Source organism: Pipistrellus hanaki, assembly GCF_964339955.1.
Source record: "Pipistrellus hanaki genome assembly, chromosome: 8".
Lineage (NCBI taxonomy): Eukaryota > Metazoa > Chordata > Mammalia > Chiroptera > Vespertilionidae > Pipistrellus > Pipistrellus hanaki.
In genome coordinates this window covers 83,962,855-83,988,917 of record NC_140510.1, presented here as the reverse complement: position 1 = coordinate 83,988,917, position 26,063 = coordinate 83,962,855, and positions in this window count along the sequence as shown.

Genomic DNA, 26,063 nt, shown 5'->3' with positions numbered 1-26,063 from the left:
TTGCATTAACTGAAAGTATTTCTGAAAATTCATTAAAGATTGTCTGCACAATAAAATAACTGAGACAGGGAACCCAACATTTTAATGAGAGCAAAAATAATGCACAAACAATAAATAAAATTATAAAAAAACAAAGTTTATTCTCTGAAAATATCAGTGAAATTGTTAAAAAAAAAAAAACTAATGAAGAAAAATATTACAAATATCAGGAATGAAAAAGATGACAGCCTACCAACGTTGTAAATATTAAAAGAACAAAAAGAATATTATGGAAAAATGTATGGCAACAATTCTACAACTTAAAATATATGTATCTTTAAAAGCACTTCTTATTGAAATTGATATAAAGAGAAATAGAAATTTTAAATAGCTCTCTGTGCATTAAAGAAATTGAAATCTTAATAAAAAAAACAAAAAAACCTTCCCACAAAGAAAAATGCAGGCCCTGATGCTTTTACTGGTAAATTCTATAAAAACTGTAAGGGAGAAGTAATATCAATAGCATACAAACTATATCAGAAAATAGAGAAAAGGGAAACACTCTCTAATTTATTTTATGAAGTCAGTGTAACCCTCCTATCAAAATACTCAAAAGTATTGCAGGTCCAACCCTCTCTGGTTTGGTCCTGGGCAACCTGCAGTGATACACAGCTTCTGACTGCTATTTTGACAAGGCGTCCTCAGCATCTTCCATCTCTAGACTGCTTCTCTTCTGTCTTCATGGTTGGAGCAGTCCTGTCAATTCCTCTCTGTTGCCAGAATCCACATGGTCTCGGAGTTGTTTTCTGAAAATATACAAACATATTCTTGATCAAAAGTTAATAAAGGAATATTTTCTATAAATTTGACTTGGGATCCTTTTTCATTTTTTGCCCAAATGATTTTCCTCTGGCTTGTTTTGAAAAGTATCAAATATTTTTAAAGAAAATTACTGACCAGTATCCTCTTACTGACACAAAAATCCTTAAAAATAAGCAAATTAATGTGAGCAAGTGATGTTTATTCTAGAACTACACAATTGTTTAATATTTGAATTAACTATATTAACAAAATAAAGACAAACTAAAGCACACGATCATCTCAATAGATACAAAGAAAAAGTTATTTGAAATAAGTTATCACCTATTTATAATTTTTTTGGAGAAAACTCTTAGAAAACAAGGAGTAGTGGGTATTTCCTCAACCTGATGAAAAGCAAAAATATCCTGAACAATTTTAAAAAAATAAAACCTTTACCACTGATACACTATCAATTATGATTTTACATATGTGATTGAACTATATGCAGTCTACAAGAGACACACCTTAAATTAAAAAAACACAAATAAGTTTATAATAAGAGAATGGAAAAGGATATAACATGAAAGCAGTATCTAAAAGAGAGGTTGAATGGCTAGACTAATAATCAGACAAAATAGACTTTAGGCAAGAATTTTTACTAGAAACAAAGAAGGACATTTTATAATGATATAAGCATCAATCCATCAAAAAGATATAATAATTATAAATATTCTAGGGGCCTGGTAATCGAAGATTCAGGGTCCCCTCAGGGTTTTCCCCTTAGGCCAAAGCCAGCAGTAGGACATCCTTCTCACAATCTGGGACCACTGGCTCCTAACCACTTGCCTGCCTGCCTGCCTGCCTGATTGACTCTAACTGCTTCTGCCTGCCATCTAAACAACCCCTAACCGCTCCCCTGCTGGCAGAGCCATAGGACTCCCAGGCCTCACCGGGCGGAGCAGCACTGGGCCCCTCCTCCACTGTGCATGCTGCCATCTTATGGTGGCCACTTTGTGATGGCCATCTTGTGATGACTTTGTGCAAGGGCACTGCATGACGCCACCTAGGCTTTTATTATATAGGATGTCTACCTAGTAACAAAGTCCCAAGATATCTAAAGCAATTACTGAGAGAATTAGTGAGAGAAATACATAACCTATCATAATAAAAGTGTAATATGCTAATTAGACTGGATGTCTTTCCAGATGACCTTCTGGACCAAGCTGGGCTGCAAGGGAAGCCTGGGTCCTGGGTGCCAGAGAAAAGCCTGTGCCAGCAACCAGGGGAAGGAAGGCCTACTCTTGCACGAATTTTGTGTATTAGGCTTCTAGTTCAACAATAATAACTGGAGTTTTTAAAGCTTTACTTGGATTAATGGATGTAGAAAAACAGACAAAAGATCAATAGGAAATTGATGTTAGTACCAATAAGTACTAACAGATATCTATAAAACACTTAATTCGGCAAAGCAGAATATGCAATCTTTTTAAGTGCATATGGAACCTTCTGTAGGATGTATCATATGCTAGGCCATCAAATGAGTCTCAATAAATTTTGTATAATTGAAATCATACAAAGTGTTTATCCAACTAAAATGGAACAAAATTACAAATCATTAACCAAAGGGAATTTAAAAATTTTACAAACATGCAAAAATTAAATAAACTCTTAATAAACAATGGTCAAATAAGAAACAACAAGAAAAATAAGAAAATACTTGGAGGTAAATAAAAATGAAACATAATATAACAAAAATAATAGGAGGAAGAGAAAGTAGTGCTCAGAAGAAAATTTATAGCTGTATACATTTACATTTTAAATATCTCAGATCAATAAGCTAATCTTCCATTATATAAAAATAGAAAAAGTAGAGTAAACTAAACTCAAAGCCAAGAGAAGGGAATAATAAATATCTGAATGAAAATAACTAGAGGATAGAAAAAAAAAAAAAGAAAAGTAACAAAACCAAGAGTTAATTCATTAAAGAGATTAATAAAATTGACATACCAGGAGCTAGATAGATCAAGAAAAAAGACATAAGCCTGAAATTACTAAAATCAGGAATAAAAGAAGTGACATTACTATCAATCTTACAGAATTTTTTAAAAAATGTAATGGAGTAAGATGAACAATTTCACACCTATAAATTAGGTAATTTTGATGAAATGGACAAATTCCTAGAGACACAAAAACTACCAAATTAACTCAAAAGAAATAGAAAATCTGAATTGACTTATAACAAGTAAAGAGATATAATTAGTTATAAAATAAAATAAAACTTTTCACAAATAAAAGTCTATGTATGCAAATTTTACTTAATTTTTAAAAAATTTACTGTTGTTTATTTATTTTTAAATGTATTTTATTGATTTTTTACTGAGAGGAAGGGAGAAGGATAGAGAGTTAGAAACATCGATGAGAGAGAAACATCAATCAGCTGCCTCCTGCACACCCCTCACTGGGGATGTGCCCACAACCAAGGTACATGCCCTCGACCAAAATCGAACCTGGGACTTTTCAGTCCACAGGTTTATGCTCTATCCACTTAGCCAAACTGGTTAGAGCTACTGTTGTTTTTTAAAAAGTGTGACCCAATATAAGATTAACAAAAAAGTCAGAAATAAATATATATATATATATATATATATATATATATATATATATATATATATATATATATATATTAGAGATCCAGTACATGAAAATTCATGCACTGAAGGGGAGTGTCTCAGCCCAGCCTGCCCCCTCACAGTCTGGGAGTCCTCAGGGGTGGGAGGTGACTCAACGATTAAGGGAAGGTGACACCCCCATCACACCTCTGTTGCTGCCATGCCAGCAGTGCAAGCCTTGGCAGGCTCTGGATACCTGAGCCTTGGGCCTGCCCTGGGTGGCTGGGCTGCCAACATCCAAAGCTAGCTTGCACCTCAGGCCAGCCCTGGGCAGCTGGGGATGAGGGCAGGTCCAGCCCCACTGTGTGCCTGCCACCCCCCTGCCCCCCAAGCTGGGCTAAAAAGACTGTGGGACTTTGGTGGCAGGTGCAAGAAGTAGAGGGTCTGGCCACACTATGTGCCTGCCACCTCCCCCCCCCCAATGGGGCTGGGGTACTCTGGCGGGGCTGAGAAGACTAGGTGCCACCATCATGTGGCTATGAGAGCCATCATCTTTGTGATGATATGATGGTCAATTTGCATATTATCTCCTTATTAGATTAGATAGTGTGTGTGTGTGTGTATACACACACACACACACACACACACACACACACACACACACACACACACACACACATATATATATATATATATATATATATATATATATATATATATATATATATATAATTGACTTCAGGGGGGAAAAGGAAGAGGGAGAGAGATAGATAGAAACATCAATGATAAGAGAGACTCATTAATTGGCTGCCTCCTGAACATCTTCTACTAGGAATCAAGCCTACAACCCAGGCATGTGCCCTGACAGGGAATTGAACCATGATCTCCTGGTTCATGGGTTGACACTCAACCACTGAACAATAGTAGCCAGGCCAGAGCTTTTTTTTAACAGCTTTATTAATATTTAATAGACATAAAATAAACTAGAGACATTTAAGTATATAATTTGATGTTTTCTGGTGAAGGAGAACTTACGTACAAGGATTTCAAGGAACATTTCAGGAAAAGAAAAAATATTTTATGAAGGGAATGAGGAGCTTACATGAAGTAATCACTGGAAACCTGTAACTATTACACTGTAAGCATAGAGACCAAAGGCTATATTTGAAACTCTTTTGGAAGGAAAGAGGATGAAATGTTAATTATTCAACAATTTTATTTTAACTCAGCCTACTGAAGTCTCAAGAATTCACAGGTCTCTTTCAACTCATGTATTTTCTCTTTTATAATAAAGATACTCAGGGCACATTATATTTCTTGCCTTTCGTTTTCAAGGACTTCTGTTTGTGGCAATGGAGACAGCGTTGGGGATGGGATAGATCCATAAGGAGAACTTTTTTTCCCAAATGATGAGATCTTTCAACCATTCCCAGAAAATCACAGCTGCTTCTTGAGAAGAGGGTCAATGAGGTCTTCAAATTACATTTCTTTCTAGACTTTCTCCCCACATCTCCATCATGAATCCAATATGTGTATTATATACTATGAGAAATGATATATAATTACTTATGGCCTGAAAACAATCTGGCGGCCTGGTTTCCTGGATTTTAAGGCATACCCACAAGGTCTGGTTATGGCCCTGATAACATCATCCTGGGAAGAGACAAAGATCCAGGGATCAGTCTCACCCTGAGTTCATTGATGAGTGCACATGACCCTCACAAAACATGAGATATTCTTCCCATAGCAACTCTGGCTTCTGGTTGCAGATAATCAACCAGATCATTAAATGCTATCCTTCTCACATCCTCAGTTCTAGTCAGCAGACAATTGCTTTATACCCAGAAAAAATGAATGCCAATGAACAATATAAAGCAAAGAGGGATGCGTTGATACCCTTCAGCTTAGGATTCCACCCTCCCATCAACTCCACCCATTACCCGAGCCCCCAAACCAAACTGTTTACTCAAATTCTACTGAAATAAGCAGCAAAGAGCACCCTTCCCTCCGAAGGCTGCCTGGCTTTTGCTGAGGAACCACTCCTAGCCCTGGAGAATATCCCTCTGCTCCAAAAGAACCCATTATGAAATTAACTGGCGATAAAACCAACCACAGGGGGATTGTGGGGCATTTATCTTTTTCAAATGCCTTGTTGTTTTTGTCCATCTGGTTGCATTTAGTCCAGAGGTATAATTTCCAGGGCTGCTCTTTTCTGGTAGACCATACAATTAAGGTATTTGAAAAACAAACAGCTCTTAACCACTGCATTGGTGAGGAGCTAGTTTAGCAATCTGTGACCCATTTTCCCTGAGCAAATACAGTTCCATATCCAAGATGGTCATAAAGCAAAAACTGAAAGTTGGGAATTATTATTTGATCTAACCTCTTCTGAAACTCTCAGGAAAGTAAAATGAAACATGAAGATGGCAGGGAGAAAAGACTGTTAACAAAATTATACTTGTGGTTCATTTCATGAATCCTTAATATTTTCTTTAGGGCTTTCACAAAATATATGTATTCAGAACACACAGAAGGAAAAGATTCAATGATGGTAGGCTTATCTTAGCAGACATGATGCTATCAGAGAAAGAAGAATGACTGTGTCATATTCAAAAGAAGTCAGGCTGTTAGTTTCTGAAAGCTGCTGGATATCCATGCTGCATTAAGTGCGAAAAATAATTGTATTATATTCAACCATGTGCCCTTGTGCTTATAACCTTGGCCATGAGAATACTTTGCTTCTAATGCATTATTTTTAAGTACTACTCTTCAATCTCACACAGGAAGCTGTGTAGCTTGTATTTTGAAAATCTAAGTGTGGGCTGATGAATGTGATAATCCATATAACATACATGCATTAGGCAGAAATATGCTGGGTATACCATGGTGATGGTAGCACATCCTACCCTCAAGAAGCTCTAGTGTCTAGTTTTGTCCTTCAGTTTCATCTCCAGCTCCTAGTTGTAGCACATCACCTTGAGGTATAAGGTATGCACACTTACCTACAAATGGGATTTGATAGAACTTAATAATTCAGCCTTTTTTAAAAAAAAAATATTATCTTGAAAAAGAATCAAATTAGAATAACAGCAGGGGCAATCAAATGAAGCTAAAAAATACTGTGACTTTGTTAAGCATCAAAACTCTTTATGGAAGCAGAATCAACTTTCTGCCTAGAGAGCTCCAGCATCTGAGTGCCTTCCCCTGCTCTCCCATCTCAACTGGATATGGCTTAAGGAGGTGCACCAAATGAGTGTTGTACGAATTCCCATAAGTTTTTCATTTGACAGTTTCTCAGGCTTTTGCTTACATTCTTTTCCACTCACCAGTGATAGTTGCCTTCCTCCTCTCAGAATAGAGACATTTCTAGGACTCCCTCCCCACTCTTCCAGCCACCTGTGCAGCTGAGTGAAGTCAGAGGTTATTTTGGTTCCAATGACGGAGGTGTGAATGGCAGCTTCCACCCAAATTAGATGAGATCATGCATGTGAGTGCTCTCTATAAGTTATGAAGTCTCGATTAGACAAAGGCAAGAGGTGGTTATTTTACAACTCTGAAGCTCAGTGGCTCATATGCAGGGCAGGCATGCCTATCTCCAGGGTGATCCACTTCCTTCCCAGACTGACAACATTCCCAATTCCTAGACCTATCTCTACTGCAGTGAATTGAGACCAAGAGCTCAGGATTCAAAGACAGATAAGACTATTGACCACTCCTGTTGCCAAATGCTGTCACAGGGGCATTAAGTGTCACTAAAGATAAAAGCAGCAAGTCTTCAAGTGAATTTTCTCTGATGAGTGAGTTCTGATACTTTTGGAATGTCTACAGGTCACCTCACATGCTGCGTCTACAGTAACTAAGTCAAGGGAACACTTTAAAGCATAAAACTGGATGATTTGGGAAGAACTAGAAAGTGAGAAAGGCCTTCTATTCCGTTTCCCTAATTCTCCAGAGGTCCACTTGTCCTGGCCTACTTTGATATAGATTCCAAATACCAACTCCTTGCTCTAGTATTTTCATGAGCTAATCATTTCTCCATGTTTAAGGCAATTTCTAAGGCAGATCTGATTATTCACTCCCTGACCTAAAACCTTCCATAGGTTTGCATTGGCTAGGCCCAAATATTCAATGCACAGACCCTCCACCATCTGGTCCTGTCATTCCCCTCTCCACCACACCCATCTCCCCTTATGTCCTCTTCCATAGGCTGTGTGCTCATTCTCTTTATACAGATCTCATGTGGTTCCTCCAACACAGTGTCTCGGTATTTTTAACCACCCCTTCCAGTGCATGCCATGAGCAGCCTCCTTGTTTCTTCCCATAAAACTCCTATTCATTCTTCAAATACAATTGAAACATTACCTGTTCTATAACTCCTTCCTTCACCATACCTGATCTTTCCACTTCTCTGTTTTCCTTCTTCCTTATAATGACTCTATTGCTAGATTTTTATATATTTCATAAAAACGTAATACATTAATAATTAAGTCATGAACTCTGGAGTCAGACTGAATTTGAATCCTGCTTTAACCAGGTGATTTGGGAGATTTGTCTAATTCTCTACTCTAAGAATGATTCTGCTCCTATTGTGAACTTGCACTGCCTAGGGTAATGGGGTCATCTTTAATTCAGACTAACATACCACCTGTCTTCCTAAGATTCCCACTTCTGCTCCAGAGGCCAAGCCTGATCCAGGAAAAACTAACTTATGCTTTTTTTTTCCCAGAGAGAAGGTCAAAAATTACTTCACATCCATTACATTTGACTAAACCTATCCACCCACCCCCGGACCCTCGTCTCTGCACTTTGTCCATGGACTCCTCTCAGAGGTGTGATTATGAGTCAGAAAGCCATAGGAATAAATGTTTTCATCTGTCCCCACTTTCCAGTCTCATGTATTGTCTCAGGTGATTTCTTCTTACAGCTTAATTTACTTTTAATTAGCATAGATGATTTGTGAAAATAATTTTCTTCTAAGGAGTTAAGATGCTACAGATAAAGCGTAAGTTCTCCATGATTACTTTCCTTTCACAACTCTCCAGATATAAATACCATCATGGTTTGATGTGAATTCTTCTAGAAACCTACACAAATAACATGTGTGGGGGGAGGTTAGAACTGTTTTCTATTTGCCTTTGAGTTTCAACATATCTTTATAAAATTCTACCTCATATAGAAAAGCTACATTATTTATTTAGCATGGACCCTATTGATGAATTTTAGGCCATTTCTTAGAAAGGGGGCTGTAGCGAACCCCTTGACTGGTGCACCCTATGAACTTGTGTGAGTTTATCTCTAGAAAGATACTGAGACATGAAGTAGGGGGTGAAAGGCTATCTATATTTTAAATTTTAATACATATTGCCAAATGTCTTTCCAAATGTCAGTACTAATTTTCAACACTTCCTCTCCTGTTAGGAAGGTAACCAAACCCACATTCTATACGTGTTTTTTGCTGGTGCATTTTCCCCCCCTGTATTCTGAGCTGGCATCTAAATGAATGTTTTTGAGCTTTGTTGAGTTCCTTCTTGGGTTTTCTAACTTATCCTAAGAGCTCCTACTGCAAAGATGGGATGAAGGAACGGCAGAGAATGTATCCCTCTCAATAATTTGAATGAAAGAGAGAAGAACTTGTTGCCGAAACATTTGAAAACACCAACCACTGTGCATGCATAAAAGAGGAAAGGATGAGTCAAAATGTCAACCTATTAATTCTCCTTCTTTTAAGTATGTCTGCCTTCCCAGCAGTCCCTTTCAACCAGCACCTCTCCACCCACCACCAAAGGGCCACTTTTGTTTCTAGGTGACTTCATTCAACATTCAACAGTTATGGAGCAGCTGTCTAAACAGCACACAATACATTATGTTAGGTGCTGTGAAGGAGAGCAAGATAAATGAAACCCAACTCCATCCTACACTGGAACAACTAACCCGGTTATCTGAAGACATGTTTGGTGATTGTCATTGTTCAAATATGTCGATATCAATGCAGTTGGTATATCACTGATCTCTTTGTCTTTCTGGCTAACCCTTCCCTTCAACTTTCTGCCTTATTCATCCTCCCACTTGAAGTCAGGGCATAGACAAAATGGCTTTTCCTGGTTTCCCTAAATATAAAACACATAAATCTCTGTCAAAAGGACGTGACTTATGGCTTGTATCTAGACTGAGATTACAGATAGTAGGAGATGCAATTGTTTCATAAAGTTCATGTGTGTTAACATTTTTATTCCATTGCTTGTGCAAGAATGATCAGATATTTCCATATGGTGCTGAAGAGAATATGGTTTCACTATTCAATTCTCTCTTTCCCAATGGTTATAAAGGTACTTTTGAGCAAAAGAATGGCACCTTTAAGAGTTCCTTATAGCTTTCCATTGTCAGGAGTCCTGCTATACACATAAAAACAAGCTTTGGTTTGTGTCCTGACACACACTCAAAACTTTGAGTCTTAAATAAATTGTAGCTAAAAGAAACTATTTTTGCATATATAACAGACTTTTTATCATCAGTTAAAAGCATCAGCATTGTGATACCTCAATGGCTTAGGAGATAGAAATTCTAGAAAGGTTTATAAAATGTGTTCTTGCTGAAACAAATGAGGGAGGCCTATCACCAAATTACTTTTCCCACTCTAAGATACAAATATTGCTTACAATCCCCCAAATTATAGCTTTCAAATTTGAAAAATTTTGTATATACAGACTTTTTAAGCCCTCTTAACTCATACATTTTTTTTCATCAGATTTTTTTTAATTCAGGAGAGACTATTTATTTATTTATTTATTTATATCTCACCCAAGAATATCTTTTTTTCCATTAATTTTTTAGAGAGAGTGGAAGGAAGAGGGAGAGACAGAGAGAAACACCAATGTGAGAGAGACACATCCTATTGGCTACCTCTTGCATGCTCCCAACTAGGGCTAGTAGCCTATAACTGAGGTACATTCCCTTGACTGGAATCAAACCCAGGACCCTTCAGTCTTCAGGCTGAAGCTCCATCCACTGAGCCAAACTGGCTAGGGCTTTTTTTTTTTTTTAATCAGAATTTGAACACCTGTTCAATACTGATTCCAGTAAATACTCACACCCTTAGTATATTAAAGAGAGCTTGTCTCTAACCCTGAGTGGTGAGAATAAGATGAATAAACAGCTGGGAGAGGAAAGGAAGAATATGTGGGAAAACAAAAAGATGAAGTCATGGACCAAATCTCAGAAGTCAGGTAACACTATGAAATGACCCCAGGAAAGAATCAGACTGAAAAGTAAGTTGGGAGAATCCACCATGCCTATTAAAAAGGCAGCAGGTCCCAAAGCAGCAGGTCAGTTTTGCAGCCACTGCATTCCAATTCCACCATTAATTCTACAGAATAGGAACCCTACGTGTTTCTTTCCCCACTTTCTAATGGGAAAATGCACAATTGGCATTGAGAGAATACAACAACAAAAAATAGCTCCAATCGAAACAAATGTGCAAGCCCCCAATCTTCATTGCTGACTCTACTAAGTGATGAGAGTCAAAGAAAAAGAATAACACTTTGAGCCAACAAATTCCAAGGGTTGCCAGAAACCATAAGAAACTAGGAAGAGGCAAGGAAGGATTCTCCCCTAGAGCATTCAAAGAGAACATAGCCCTGCCAACATTTTGATTTTGAATTTCAAGCCTTTAGAACTGTGAAGGAATAAATTATTTTTAAACCACCCAGTTGTAGCAATTTGTTACAGCAGCCCTAGAAAATCAAGAGAACTTTTCTATCCCCTGCTCCCTCTGGGAATCCTCTCTTCAAAAAGGCTTTCATGGTGGCACACTCCTCTCTTGGATAAGTGCCACTGGTAGCCTATAGTTGAATGAGGTCAAGGGAAGAGCAGGTGTTAAGGCTGGGAAGAAAGCTCTCCTGGAATGTCCACCCTCAGCAAGGCATTCAGACCACTGTATGTTTTATGAACTCTGAAATCTATATATATAAAAGCCTAAGCGACCAAACAACTGAATGACTGAACAACCTGTTGACTGGTCGCTATGATGCACACTGACCACAGGAGCTGCCCCCTGGTGGTCAGTGTGCTCCCACAGCCAACCTCCTGGGCTGGTCAACCTCTTGGGGTCCCTCCCCTGAGCCGGCCGCATCAGCCCTGATTGAAACTGGGTGAGATGGCCCCAATCACCCCGGTTGCAGGCCAGGCCAAGGGATCCACCCATGCACAAATTCGTGCACTGGGCCTCTAGTTACTTCATAAAACCTGTACTGCTGATGGGTTATTGCCTGCTCGGCAAGTTAAGAAGAGAAAGGCAAGAGTAGATATGAATAAGTTTTCTGAGAGCTTATTATATGCTACACATAGAATATCTCATCTAATCCCAACAACCTTCTAAGGTAGGGGTGATTACTACCCTACCTTATGGGTGAAGAAGTTGTCTCAAAGGGATTAAGTTAAATTGCTCAAACTCATACAGTTAGTAAGCAGTAGAACTAGAATTTGACCCCAGGCAGCCCTTGAATGATTATTAAAAGTTAAGAGACTGGGGCATTTAGGGACCCCTAAATGAACAGTCTCTTTTAGGTCTAGGCAGATGGTGGTCCAATAGCAGGAAGCTCATTTCCTCACCTGACAGTCCTTTCCCCGGTGTAGAAGGATCTGAGTAGCTGGTATCAATTCAAATGCCCCCAGGAGCTAGGCAAGGAATGTTAGTGAAAGAGGTAGGTAGGAAGGTCATGACAGGGAGAGAGCAGGCCATCTGAAAGTGTTCACCATCAAATAAGCAAAGAAACAAACATGGAAAAACCAAGATTTCAGCAATAGATCTGGCCTGGGAGATGCTGGTCAAATTCAGCCCAAAATGAAGAAAATGCCCAGAACTGTATGATCAAACCCTGAGAAGGCTGTACTGTCAGAACCTAGAGAACATGGGATGCAGGCAGTCATAATAGCCTGTTTTCAATGGCCAGAGAAGCCTTACAAAAACTGGAGGAAAAGAGGAAAGCAAGGAAGGAAAGAAGGGAAGGAGGGTAATAAAAGAGATCATGCTTCATCTCAATCTTTAATCATTCAGAATAGAGGCTTGAGGCAGTTTTGGATATTCTGGGTTTGTTTTTTTTTTCCACCATGGCTTCCTTTTTCCCTCCCACCATTTACATATACAGCAGGTTTTATGTTTGCTGCTTCAAGAGAAATATTAGGCAGGATTGCAATACTGTTGTTTCCAGACACTAGAGCCATTAAAGAAAGAGTCTAGGGCTTGAGGGCAAAGGAAGGCCAGGAGGAGAAATGTGGAGAGAGAGAAAGGAACTGATTTGCCTGTGGTGGAATTCTTTAGGGCAGGAGGGCCAAGTAAGAGTGTGTTTTGGGTCAGCTCCCTGCTGGTATGCAAAGGAGTGGGAAGACCTCTAAGGCTTAGAGGAACAGCCAAGGGTTGTACTAAGTGACATGTCTTCAGCCTGACAGTCAGAACCTCACCAGAAGTTCCCTCTGTGGCTCAAAGCATGAAAGTAGTAGGAAAAAAGAGACTGAAGGGAGCATGAGGGCACAACAGTGGACATCTCTGCCACCAGAGAGTGGCCAACCCACTGAGGCCCAGGGCTTTGTCTTCATGAAGTTGATCCTGTGTGAGATCCTGAGAATCTTAGTCCTGTAATCAAGTGGGTGCTGGGGATAAAAAATAAAACAGAATGCCGGAACTGATTTGGCTCAGCGAATAGCGCATCGACCTGCGGACTGAAGGATCCCAGGTTCGATTCCGGTCAAGGGCATGTACCTTGGTTGTGGGCACATCCCCAGTAGGGGTTGTGCAGGAGACAGCTGATCGATGTTTCTCTCCCATCGATGTTTCTAATTCTCTATCCCTCTCTCTTCCTCTCTAAAAAAATCAATAAAATATTTTTTTTTAAATGAAACAGAATTTTTGGCACTCTTGTTTTGAGAGGTCCCATATCATCTCCAGAGTCCTTCCCAGACCAAGAGAAACAGTATATCCCAACAAAAGGGACCACAGCCATACATCAGTCTACTTACACTTAGAACAGCACAAGGCATGGCTAACCACATTGGCAGAATAAATTTGTCTTGACCCATGCTTTTTTGTGAGAAGGGTTTAATTTTCCTAGTGGGGTGAAGGATCCCTAATTCCTAGAAAAAAAACCCTTGATGAAACATGATCTGCATCCATCAGCAAGCCCAAACCAAAAGAGGCCTAGCAATGAAAATGAGAGAAAATTATATGAACAATATATATATATATATATATATATATATATATATATATATATATATATATATATCCCACTACTATTTATGTCTGTCATAAGGATTCAGTTGATTGTCATAACTTATCATATGTTCTCAAGGAAAAAAAATACCACAAGATCCAAAATCCATGATGTTTTTCAACCACCAAGTGCCAGCTGTAAACCACGACACCCCAGTTCAGCATTACTGCCCTTCAGTGTAGGCAGTTATTCCCAGGTTGTGTTTGGGTTTGGAACAAAAGTCTGAGTGTGGGAAGTGTGCAGCTGATGGGTTTGTTTGGCTTCCTCTCAGATTTAATGCCATGGACTCCTCCCAATAATATGCATGCTATTATGATCAGATTTAACAATTCTAATTTTCTTTTTTGTTGTTGTTGTTGCAGTGAGAAAAATTCTGAGATAGACCAAAACCTTTACGAGGTCAGGATTTGTATATTAGATATTCCTTTATATCCGAGAAGTAGTCTAGTCATTAGAATGATTCCTCACAACCCTGGGAATTGTGTGTGTGTGTGTGCATCATGTGCTAGGTATTATATGAAGCATGTTACATGAATTATATTCAATAAATATCTAAACAGTTAGTGTTACCAGACCTATTTTACAGATGGACAAAAGGGTCCAGGGAAGATATTAGCTGTGTGACCTCAGAGCAACTTAAGTAGAAAGCTAAAATTTGAAACTGTCAACTCGAGTCACTTTTTGAAGTTTGTACTAAAAAATTAATAAGATTGCTCCATCCTACAACTCTCCTGCAAGCACACTGACTGCTACCCAAGTGGCAGTGCTCACCAGCCTCTGCACACCTGTTGCACCATGCTTACTCTCTCTTATCAGGACTGTCTACTCAGCCTGGAGTATCTGGCAGACACTGGGGCTATCAGCTGTCATCTGACCAGTAGAAAGAAGCATTCCAAATGTAAGGCAGGAGCAATTTTAGCAGGATGTGAAGAGGAACTTTCCTCCCTGAAGGTTTGAGTGACAGAATGGATAAGCAAGGGAATCATATAATCTACTTTCCAGGGGAACTTTAAAAATAGCAGCAGTCTCTTTCTGTAGGAATGGCAGTAACAGTATATCTGGGCCATGGCTGTGGGTGATGCCAAATCAGCCACTGCAATGAACCAATTCAGGAAATAAATGCAGTTTATGTCAATACTGCACAAAATCAGCCAAAACCAGTTTGGCTCAGTGGGATAGAGCGTCGGCCTGGGGACTGAAGGGTCCCAGGTTCGATTCCAGTCAAGGGCATGTACCTTGGTTGTGGGCATATCCCCAGTAGGGGATGTGCGGGGGGTGGGGATGATCGATGATTCTCTCTCATCGATGTTTCTGACTCTCTATCACTCTCTCTTCCTCTCTGTAAAAAAATCAATAAAAGATATTTTTAAAAAATACTGCTCAAAATCAAAGCAATTTAGTAATTGTCAGCTTGACTGGTCAATCTTGACAGCAGGTGACTTGGGCCCTAACCTGAATCAAAGGGCTCTAATTATTCAGTTTAGATGTCTAAAGTGATCAAACCCAATGTAATACTGCTGAGTGGCTCTTCTGTGTTGCCCTAGGCAGTGGAAAGAACTGAGTGCACTCATGCATTCATTCATTAGGCACCTACTATTTTCCAGACATGATACTGGGTGCTGGAGTCACAGTCTGAATAAGCTATGTTTCTCGTCCTCAAGGAGCTCACAGCCTGGTGGTCTGGATTCTATTAATAACATCATGCTCTGTACAAATGACTTGACTTCATTATGGGTCTGACCCCTAATCTGTAACATGAGGAGAGTAGTCTGAGACCCCTTGCCTGGATGGACACCAGTTTATATGGCTAGATACTATTTATGTCATCCTTTCAACTACTATTTGCTAGCATCCTCTACGGACCATACAGGGTGTTGTGCAGAGATAACGTTACAAGGATGTTGTCCCTTCCCTTGAAAAGTCGTGTGGGAAAAAAGAACATTGAGGCTGGAAACTGAAATACCAGGAGGTGTGACGTTGCATTAAGGACAGTGAGGCATAGGAAGGCTCAGGAAATAGTTCTCCTGGAGGAAAGCTAGATGGGCTCCTAGAGAGGAAGAGGAAGTTATCAACAGATTAAGAGACTAAGAGGAGGAAGGGAAGATCATGAACAAAAATCAAGACACAAGAGGAAGGATGTTAATTTTAGAGAATTATGAGCAGTCTGATGTGAATGGGAGGTAAGGGGGTAGAGGAACAGAGAGTGGAGAGAGGGGGAGGGGAGAGGAGGGAAAAGGGGGGGAGGGAAAGTAACAGGAGAGAGAGTATGGAAAGGTTTGAGAGGGAAAACAGAAGGGCAAAATGAGGACCAGATTATGAAAAACTTTATCCCCCATGCTTAGAAGTTTGGACTTGAACTTGGGGCAATCAAGTCACATAAGGTCATAAACAGCAGAATTCTGACATTGAAGGGAGCTTTAGAGTCCAAAATGTAAAACAGATTTTGGAAGGAAGTCAGAAAGAGCAGTCCAGAGATTGTTGGATGATTTGAGGCTTAATCCCTTCCTCCATTCCTTCCTTTTTCTCCTTTACCCTCCTCTCCTCTCCTCCCCAGTCCACCCTCCATCATTCTCTTCTCCTCTTTCCCTTGGGGTGTTGGAGAAGCCATTGAAACTTCGCAGGCAGGAAGGAATGCAGTGCGGGTGCTCCATAGCTCTGGACCTGACAGAAGTGGTTTTGTGACTGTATAAGGAGCTGGTGACATCTATTCCTTTTGAAATTCCTTGCTGTCAAGACAAGGCTCCAGCCCATAAGAAGGCAGGGACTGACTAGAAGTGAGTCATCATGAGTGGCATAGATGATACCAGATTCTAAGAATCTGAACTATGTGGCTTGACTGAGCACCCTTGATTATTTCTCTTCTTTCCTTGTGTGATTTTGGCCCAGAAAAAGGTGCCAGGTTTGGTCATATCCATCCTCAAATCCTGTAAAATACTTGTACAGGGCCCTCTGAACTCCACGTACCCAATAAATCTAAGCAGAAAGACCTGAGGTAAAAGGTATTTTCAGTCAAGGTATTTTCAATATAAGGCAAGTAAAACCAAGGGAGAGCTAAACCCAGATGCTTTACTTGAAAAAAGAAAAGGGTACCATTATATAATCTTCCCATATGAGTAAGAAAATTTAGTGCCTAAATAATTAAAGGGCAAGTACATTCCAGGCAAGTAAGTTTTAATAGAGCTTCAGTATGAAGTGATGGTTAAGAGTGAAAAACTCTGGAGCCAGACTGCTTAGGCTGGAATTCTAATTTCCCCATTGGGGAGCTGGGCAGCCAGAACAAGTCATGTCATCTCTCCATAACTAAGTTTCTTCATTTGTAAAATGGGGATAATAATAGTTCCAGTGTCATATCCTACCTAATAAAAGAGTAGTATGCAAATTAACCCCAACCAAGATGGCTGCAGCCACAGAGAGCAGGAGAGAGGCTTGGGTTTGCCTGGCAATAGAGGAAGCCAAGCTTTCTGCACACCTTAGCTGGCCTAGGCCTCCACTCAAGGCTACAAAGTTTCAATTACAGAAGATACATAAAACCAAACAGAAATGGCAGCACCACCATGGAGTGTGCAGGAGGCTTAGCTCCCCTCCAGGCTACAAAATTTCAATTGTAGAAGATAAATAAATCCTAGATACCAGGGCCTCTGCTTGGGTCACCAGGGGGCATGGCCAGCCTGCAAACCACCGCAGGCCCCTTGCCCAGGCCGTCCCACGCCCCAAGAGAACCCCCACCCTGATCTGGGACACCCTTCAGGGCAAACCAGCTGGCCCCACCCATGCAGGCTTCTATCCTATCTAATAAAAAAGTAATATGCAAATTGACCATCACTCCAACACACAATAGCTGCCCCCATGTGGTCAAAGATCCTGCCCCCATGTGGACACAAGATGGACACAACAAGATGGCCAGCAGGGGAGGCCAGTTGGGAGGCACCAGGCCTGCAAGGGAGGGCAGTTGAGAGGGACCAGGCCAGCAAGCGAGAGCAGTTGGGGGCAATCAAGCCTTCAGAGGAAGACTGTTAGGGGTAACTAGGCCGGCAGAGGAGGGAAGTTGGGGCAAACAGGCTGGCAAGGGAGCATTTAGACATCAATCAGGCTGGCAGGGGAGTGGTTAGGGGGTGATAAGGCTGGCAGGCAGAAGCAGTTAGGGGCAATCAGGAAGGCATGCAGGCGAGCAGTTGGGAGCCAGCAATCTCTGATTGTGAGAGGGATGTCCAAACTGCCCTTGAGGAGTCCCAGATTGGAGAGGGTGCAGGCTGGGCTGAGGGACAACCCCCCTCCTACCCCCACCAACGCCCCTGTGCAAGAATTTATATGCTTTAATTAATCTCCTCCCACCACCTCCTCCCCCTTCCCTCTGAAATTCATCAGTTATTCCATGTTTCCATGCTTCTGGTTCTATTTTATTCATCAGTTTATTTTGTTCATTAGATTCCACATATAAATGAAATCATGTGATATTTGTCTTTCTAACTGACTTATTTAGCTTAGCATAATAATAAAAAGGAACCTTCATGCACTGCTGGTGGGAATATAGACTGGTGCAGCCACTGTGTAGAACAGTATGGCATTTCCTCAAAAAATTAAAAATGTAACTGACATTTGACCCAGTAATACCACTTCTAGAAATATATCCCAAGAAAAAAGAAAAGATATATGTACCCCTATGTTCAGAGCAGCACAATTTACAATAGCTAAGATTTGGAAACAGCCTAAGTGCCCATCAGCAGATGACTAGATCAGAAAACTGTGGTACAGCTACACAATGTAATACTATGCTGCTGTAAAAAGGAATTTGCAACAGCATGGATAGAACTGGAGAGCATTATGCTAAGTGAAATAAGCCAGTCAGAGAAAGATAAATATATAGGATCTCACTTATTTGTGGAATATAAATAACATCATAAAGTGATGAACAAAAATAGATACAGAGACAAAGAAGCATCAAACAGACTGTCAAACTTCAGCTGAAAGGACTTGTATGAATACATATTAGCATAACCAATGGACACAGACACTGGGGTGGGGGTGCAGTGAGGACATATGCCGGGGGTCAGGGGAGGTCAGAGGTTGGGAGAGGGAAGTCAATGGGGGAAAAGGAAAACATATGAACTACTATTTTTAATACTTTAAACAATAAAAAAAAAATCTTTCTAATGATGTTTAAACAAGGCTTGTTGTTTCCTCTCCTGCAGTTCTGTAATGAATAAGATTCCACTCTCCCTGGAGGCTGGGGAATGGATGTTCACAATTTTTCTTAAACTTGAATTTAAATTCCCCATTTTAATTAGAGCATTAGACTGAGAACAGGAGAATAGCTGTTATAAATGGGACTAAAAATGGAGTTAAGACTCCATCACTTAATGTGAGAATACAGAGGATAAAGTATGTAAAATGCTTAGTATAATACCTGTTACATAGATGCACTCAGTATGTGATAGTCTTTAATGATCATAATGGTGATGATAAAACTATGCTTTTACATTTCTTATGCAGGGGATCTTTTTGTGCAAAGCAGGTGTTAATAGGCAAGGATGTGTTTAAAATGAGTTCCCAATAATCTTTTCCATATCCAATTCCCTCTTCCTCAACCTTGAGTAAAAGTCTTGAGAAAAATCAAAAGCCCACATTTTCTCTACAGAGTTAGTCATCACTAGCCTATAAAAATTAAATTAGCTTGGTTGTCATCAGAGATTTATGGTCAGTCTGTGAATTGATTTACTTTTTCCCATTCTAGGACATGATTTTAGTCATTCAATATAAGAACTCACGACCAAAAAGAAAACTAGAGCCATAAAAATTTTAAAGTGATTGTTTCCATAGCTAGCTACAAAGTCCACAACTATCTCCAAGCATGGTGCTTGAAGAATGTAAATACTTATTGTATTTAATTGAAACTTTGTTAAATAATGGAATTTTTCCTATGGCCAAAAATGTATACTAATATGCATAGCAGTAGCAAGAGACAGAAAGAGATCTGGATATATCACATGCAGACATGAAGAGTAGAGACAGAGAGCCCACACTCCTTCAAGCTCTAGGTGGGTGACCTGGGGGGACACCAGGACCCCAAGGGTCTGGCTACCCAACCACAGCCCATGATTACAAGAAAACCTCTTAACTCAAAGGTGAGTCATGGTCCTGGTGGAGTGGTTCCTGAACCTGGGACTGAACCAGTGAGAAGGTCAGTGTTAGCACACACTCTAACAACAGACACAGACCCAAGCAGAGGCCAAAACAAATGCATTGCATCATCTTGGGTTATTATCCCATATAATAAAAGCCTTATATGCAAATAAACTGAATGGCAGAACAACTGGTGGAATGACTGGTGGCTATGATGCACACTGACCACTAGGAGGCAGACACTCAATGGAGAGCTGCTGTCAGCCCAGACTCCTTGGGCCAACCAAGGCGGGTGTCAGTGGGGAGAGGGGGATGATCGCTCTGCCAGTTGCCCCACAGATCAGCCTGATCATCGGCCAGGCCTAGGGACCGTTCCTGTGCATGAATTTTGTGCACGGGGCCTCTATTCTTCTATCAAAGCCTCTATTTCTTTGGAATAAAAATTGGGTGGGGGTGGAGAAAGGAGGAGGAGAGAGGAAGCAGGCTTTAAATATGTTTGACTGCAGACAGATCATTCTTTTGGAATCATGTAGTCATTGAATACTGATGCTTTGAGGGACCTAGAGGATTACAACATTCATTCTCTGCCTCCATTGCTGGAGCCCACAGTATCTTAGGTAGTTGCAAAGCTATTCTGTGTTTCAAGCCCTATAGCAATAGTGACAGGGACAGGAAGAACTTGTGTTTAACCTAAGTATTCCCAGGTGCTGGTTTATAATTCTTACCTATTGCTTTGCTAGAGATCTGTGGACAAAAAGGGGGCACATTCTAATTTGACAAGCTCAGGAAGGCCTACATGATGTCCTTGAAAACTTAGAGACTTAAGGTAACCACAAAGGATGGTCTAAAATTAAAACATTTTACCTCAAAGGAGTTTATGACAGGTAATCAATCTCTACCTTAACTGAGCCTATTGTATTTTGCATCTATGACATACCATTGGATGTCAGGGTAACTTCCCTTTTCCTGGACCCCTTAGAGCACAATCAATGTGCCAGAGCAGAGACTAGAAATCCACTAATTATTATTTTTATTTTTGTTTTATTTTTATTATTTTAAAATAATTACTACTTATTATTTTTATCATGTTAATTGTTGACTATTAACTTTCCAGCCATGTAAAAGATGTATGTGTCTATCATTTTACTTTTTTTAAAAAAAACTATTTGGCTCATTTATTACAATGTTGTCATTAAAAACAACAACAATAAAAACACCCCAAAACTTCTAGGCTACTGGCTCAGACCTGTCCCTCCTTTAGGTCTATCATTGAACTTGCTCCTTTCAGGAAAAATAAATCAACATATATTGATTTGAAAAAGGATCCCTGCAGAGATGTTCTCAGACATCTTTCTTTTTTTATTTTATTTTATTGATTATGGTCTAAGAACAAGTGTAGTATCATTTTACTTTTCATCCAATCCCAGAGGTCCCTCCCCCAACACTTTGCTTTCTCCTATTTTCCAAATCTATCACCAGTGGATTTTATGTAACCCACTTACATCTTCCCTTTTGATTCTAATGTATAAAATAAGGTGCATTATCTCAAAGCCTTGAAATTTTGCTACCCAGCAACTGTCAACTGTTTGGCCAAATAAACTCACAAAAATTCTTTACAGGTTCCTTACACTGACAGATCTATAATTCTATTTTGTATACGTACAAGTCTATCCCCATTCACTGCTCCTCACACAATGCATATCTAGTCACTGTATATCTGTACTGTTAAGATATCACTCTAGAATTATTTCTTTCATCTTTTTTTCAAGTAAAGAAATAGATAAGGGGGAAAGGAGATTCAAACTATCAGTGGTATAAATTATTTTGATGATTGAGTTAAAAACCAGAATCTATCTTTATTCCTAGATTCTTTACAAGTGTATAACCAAAGTCTTCAATATTTATCTTCCTTATAGCTAACCTACCAGATATTTCCTTACTAAGAGGAACATTTTTCATGTATTTATAGTTCTCTCCTATATTTGTTCTTTGTCTCTTCTGTTCAAACCAAGAAATCATCATGAGAATTTAAAAACCACAAAATTTCCATTTAATATCCCCATTTGAAAGCCAGTGGATTTTTTTTCATACTAAATTGATTTAAACTCAAAATCTGGAATATCACTAATGCAGATATGAGAAAAGATACAAAGGTGAGATTAAATAAAAATGAACTGATAAGTCTCCAGGAATAAAGTATGAGGGCACACACTCTCAAAACCCCCTTACCTCCTGCCACAGTGATAAAATCAAATTCTCCTGACTATGGAAGTGCCCTATCCTATGTGTAGTGTAATACCCACTGATTACTTATAGTAGAGAAAGAGGGTTGGGGTTCTGGGACTGCAGCTGAGCTAAGTAAAATTGGTTTTGAATGAAAAGGGAAGAGGATATATCTCAGTAGTAAGACATGGTGGGAAGAGGGAGAGAAGAGCAAACATGAGCTGTCTCTTGAGCTTGAGGTCAGAGTTAAGGTTAGAGACATATTGACCATGCTGGATGATAGTATCAAAAAAGGAAATGATGGACAGTAGTCTGAGGAATATCTACTTAATGTAACAAGCAGTCACTGGAAACTCTTGAACAAAGGAATAATATGGCAAAAATTGCATTTGAGAAACATTAATGTCTCAGGAGTGTGAAGGAGAGAAGAGAGATTGCAAGCAGATACTCCAATGAAGGTATATTGCAAGAATCCTGAGGTGGTGAGAGCTTATAGAGGAGGCTGGCAATGGGATCATAATAAAAATAATACTGAGTGCTTACTAACCATTACAACATACTAACCATTGTGATAAAAGTTTTATGTAAAATATCACATTTCATCATTACAATAATCATATGAAGTAGGTATTATTATTATTATTATTATTATTATTATTATTATTATTTTCAAGTGTGGAAATTGAGGCTTATAAGCTGCTAAGTAAAAGTACAAGTAGGAGATGCATCTTAGAGAGGAATCCTGAGGATTTGGTGAGCAGGCAGTTGAAGGAAGGGTGCAGAATGTTTAAGGAGCCTGGATAGCTGGGATTGGTATTATTAGTGACAGCAATAGCAAAAATGAAGTTTTGGAGAAGGATGAAATTTTGTTAAAAAGAAAAGCAGTAAGCCTTTTTGCCCTATATGAACTGCTCATTATCTTAGAATTTTCAAACATTTTTATTCTAAGTTTCAAGCACATTTTCTCAACAGGATTCCCTTCCCCATAGTATTTCTATAGTTTGGGAAACAAACCTGGTTGAGCTACTTAGGGAGAAAATGAGGGTCTAACAACATGAAACAAACACCAAACAGTGAGAAGAATCCAGGTCACTGGTGACTTTCTGGTTAACCATGGGGCTATCTGAAGGCTCTGCTTTTACCCCACCTCTTTGTTCCATCCACAAACCTTCAACCATCCCAGGCTCCCGCACCTAGAGGGACAAAGCTGACTTCAGTTCTCTGCAAGAGCACCGTGTCATTCCCAGCACTTGGATTCCTTCGAGTCTTTCGAGTCTGGGAGAGTGGTACTTCTCAGAAAGACAAGGCAGTAAAAAATATCTTTGAGAAGGATAAGACTTTTAAGGGGGTTGCGGAGGGGTGGGGGGGGGGGGGTGAGGGGGTGGAGCAGGCACCTTCCAAAGGCCACGGGGAGGAGGGGTGAACAGTTCTGACGTCAAAGAGGTCCCAGGGTCCTGACACAGAATTAGATAATGGCTTTTTCCCGGAGGGAGCAAAGCTCCTCTTGTCCCTAGGGTCTCGTGAAGCGAAGGCCACTAGGGGAGGTTAACTGTAGATGTAAGTTCTTAACATTGAGAATCTTCTCCCTGTTAGGCTTACCTTAGACCAGTGTTTCCCAAACTTCTCTCATGATGAGAATCACTTGGTGGAGTTGTTAAAATACAGTTTCCTGAATCCCAACTAAGTGCTAAACTAGAATTTATGGGAACATATAGGTAAAATTGGTACTTAACTAGTGCTCTAAGCTTACCAAAAATTCTAGTTTAGCACTTCTCATGAGAGAAGTTTGGGAAACACTGCCTTAGAACACATGCATATGTGTAACACATATATGTTCTTATATGCTTCCTCTGGTTAGGATTTAAAGGTAATTACTCTGTATCTTTATTCCCTCTTGTCCTTTTTTTTTTTTTTTTTTTTTTTGACCTTCCTCTCGACTTCATTACTTACATGACTATTAATGATGGCAGATAACATTTCTATCTTCTTTCCAACTAAACCCAACAACTGAAGTCAATCACCCCATAGTCAAGTTAAATAGCTATCTGAGGTGGAGGGGTGGGGAGTGGCACAAGATTTTTTCAATTGTCTGAAGGGAGGTATTCAGGTTCAGTGAATGGAATCCAAAATCACTCATCCTCAATTATGGTGTCCTTACCATGCCTTACAGGTGGACAGCAAAACTTCCCAAATCACCTTCAGGTCTCCCAGTAGGAAGTCCCCCAATCCTTATTTTACTAGAGGATCTTGAAGGAAAGAGTCAAATCTGTAGCTTTCCAGACTTAGATATTTTCAGAGCAGCTTTCTTTTCTTTGCATATCAGAGGGCAAAATTCCCCTTTGCTTGTAGATCCCTACCTGTCTGACCATGTAATTTTACTTTGCCCACAACATCTGTGTCTCATGGTGATAAATTCATCTTTTCTTTTTAATATCACCAGCTAAGCAGTCAAGTGTTGATGTACCAATTCATCTCCCCAAGATTCACTGGTCCTCCAACCACATTCTTTGGTGAGAAAAGGAGTCTCTTCATAAGTCCTGCCTACACAAAGGTCTGATTGTTAAGGGACAGGACAGTGACGTACATTTAGCTTGGAGAGTTTGTGAATCTAAAGGTTAATTTTTGATTTTTGATTATTTTCAATCCCATTCCATATGTTTTTCCCTTACACAAAAGAGATGTTAGACTCTGTGAGCTCTCAAAGAAGCATCCTTTTACTCTTTGGTTGTTGTCATTGTCAGGTATCATCAGATTAGAGTCCAGATTACATGGAACTGGAAGAATGGAGAGAGTGCACATCCCTGTGTAAACACCCACACAACTACAATAAACCATAAGTGACATCAGCAGTCCTAATCTGAAATTTCCATGCCCATGGAAGAGGCTTCAGCTGTATATTTCTTTCTTTCTACTCTCTCTTTTTATCCCATTTTATCATCCTCCTTCTCCCTGTCACTGTCTCATTCTGGGTCCTCACCACATCACAACTCCAGTTCTTCTTTAATGCTCCGAAGTAAACTGTCTTCTTAGGGCAATATTTTTCTCCTTTTCTTTTTTTCTCCATTTCTCTAAGTTCTAGGGTTATTTAGAAATTCTTGTTTCTTTTGAAATTTTCCCACCAATCCCACCACCACTCAAGTTTTAAAAATAAAATAAAAAACACTGTAGGGAGGGACAAGTAGGAAACATGTCTATGCTTTACCCTTACCCATAATGAATCCCCTACGACCTCAACTAACTAATGGCCTACCCCTACCTCCAAATTTACTTCTGGGTTCCAGCTCTATAACTGTGCCTTTCCTTGAATAAAAGTCCAAACATCCAAATCTCTGTACCTCAGTCTGGGCCTGGCTATCCCCAGACCTAGTAGTTTACTCTCTTAAGCAGACATAGTTAACTTACCTGAAGCACAAACACACACTGAAGACATTTCTATACCTTTTCCCTTCAGTCAATCTGAATTAACAAGGTGAGAGCAAGCAGGCTAACCTCACCCAGAACCTCAGGGTAGAGTAGGCAGGAAATTAACAGTGTGAGCCTCAATACTAAACCTTTGACTAGCGAATGCACCTGTGGATCCTCAATTCCTTTGCCAATTTGATCTGAAGCCTTCAGCTGTGAGTCAGCCTGGGAGAGGGTGAGGGTGCCTGGAAAGAGAGAGACATACCAAGCAAATCTGCCAACAAGGTACTGCCACCAAGCTGACAAACTTAACTTCCCAGCACCTTGCAGCCTGAGAAATTTAATTATCACTCTAAGACACACAGCCCAGAGGGTCTCTCAGGTCTTGGGTAAGGTGCTAACAATACGAAAAAGAAAAAAGAAATAGAGAAAGTTAAGAAACTCCAGATTCTATGGAACATGTGTTTGATAGAAGCAAACTAAAAATCTGTCATGTCTCTCTATGAATTAGACAGGAAAGAAAAGTTTACCCCCTAAAAATGGGAAACAAATAAGCAAGCAACAACAACACAACAACAACAAAAAAAAACATCTCAAATGTATTTGCTTTGCTTTTGTAGGGTAAAGTGGAAACATAAAGCATGAAATAGGGATGTAGGCAGTA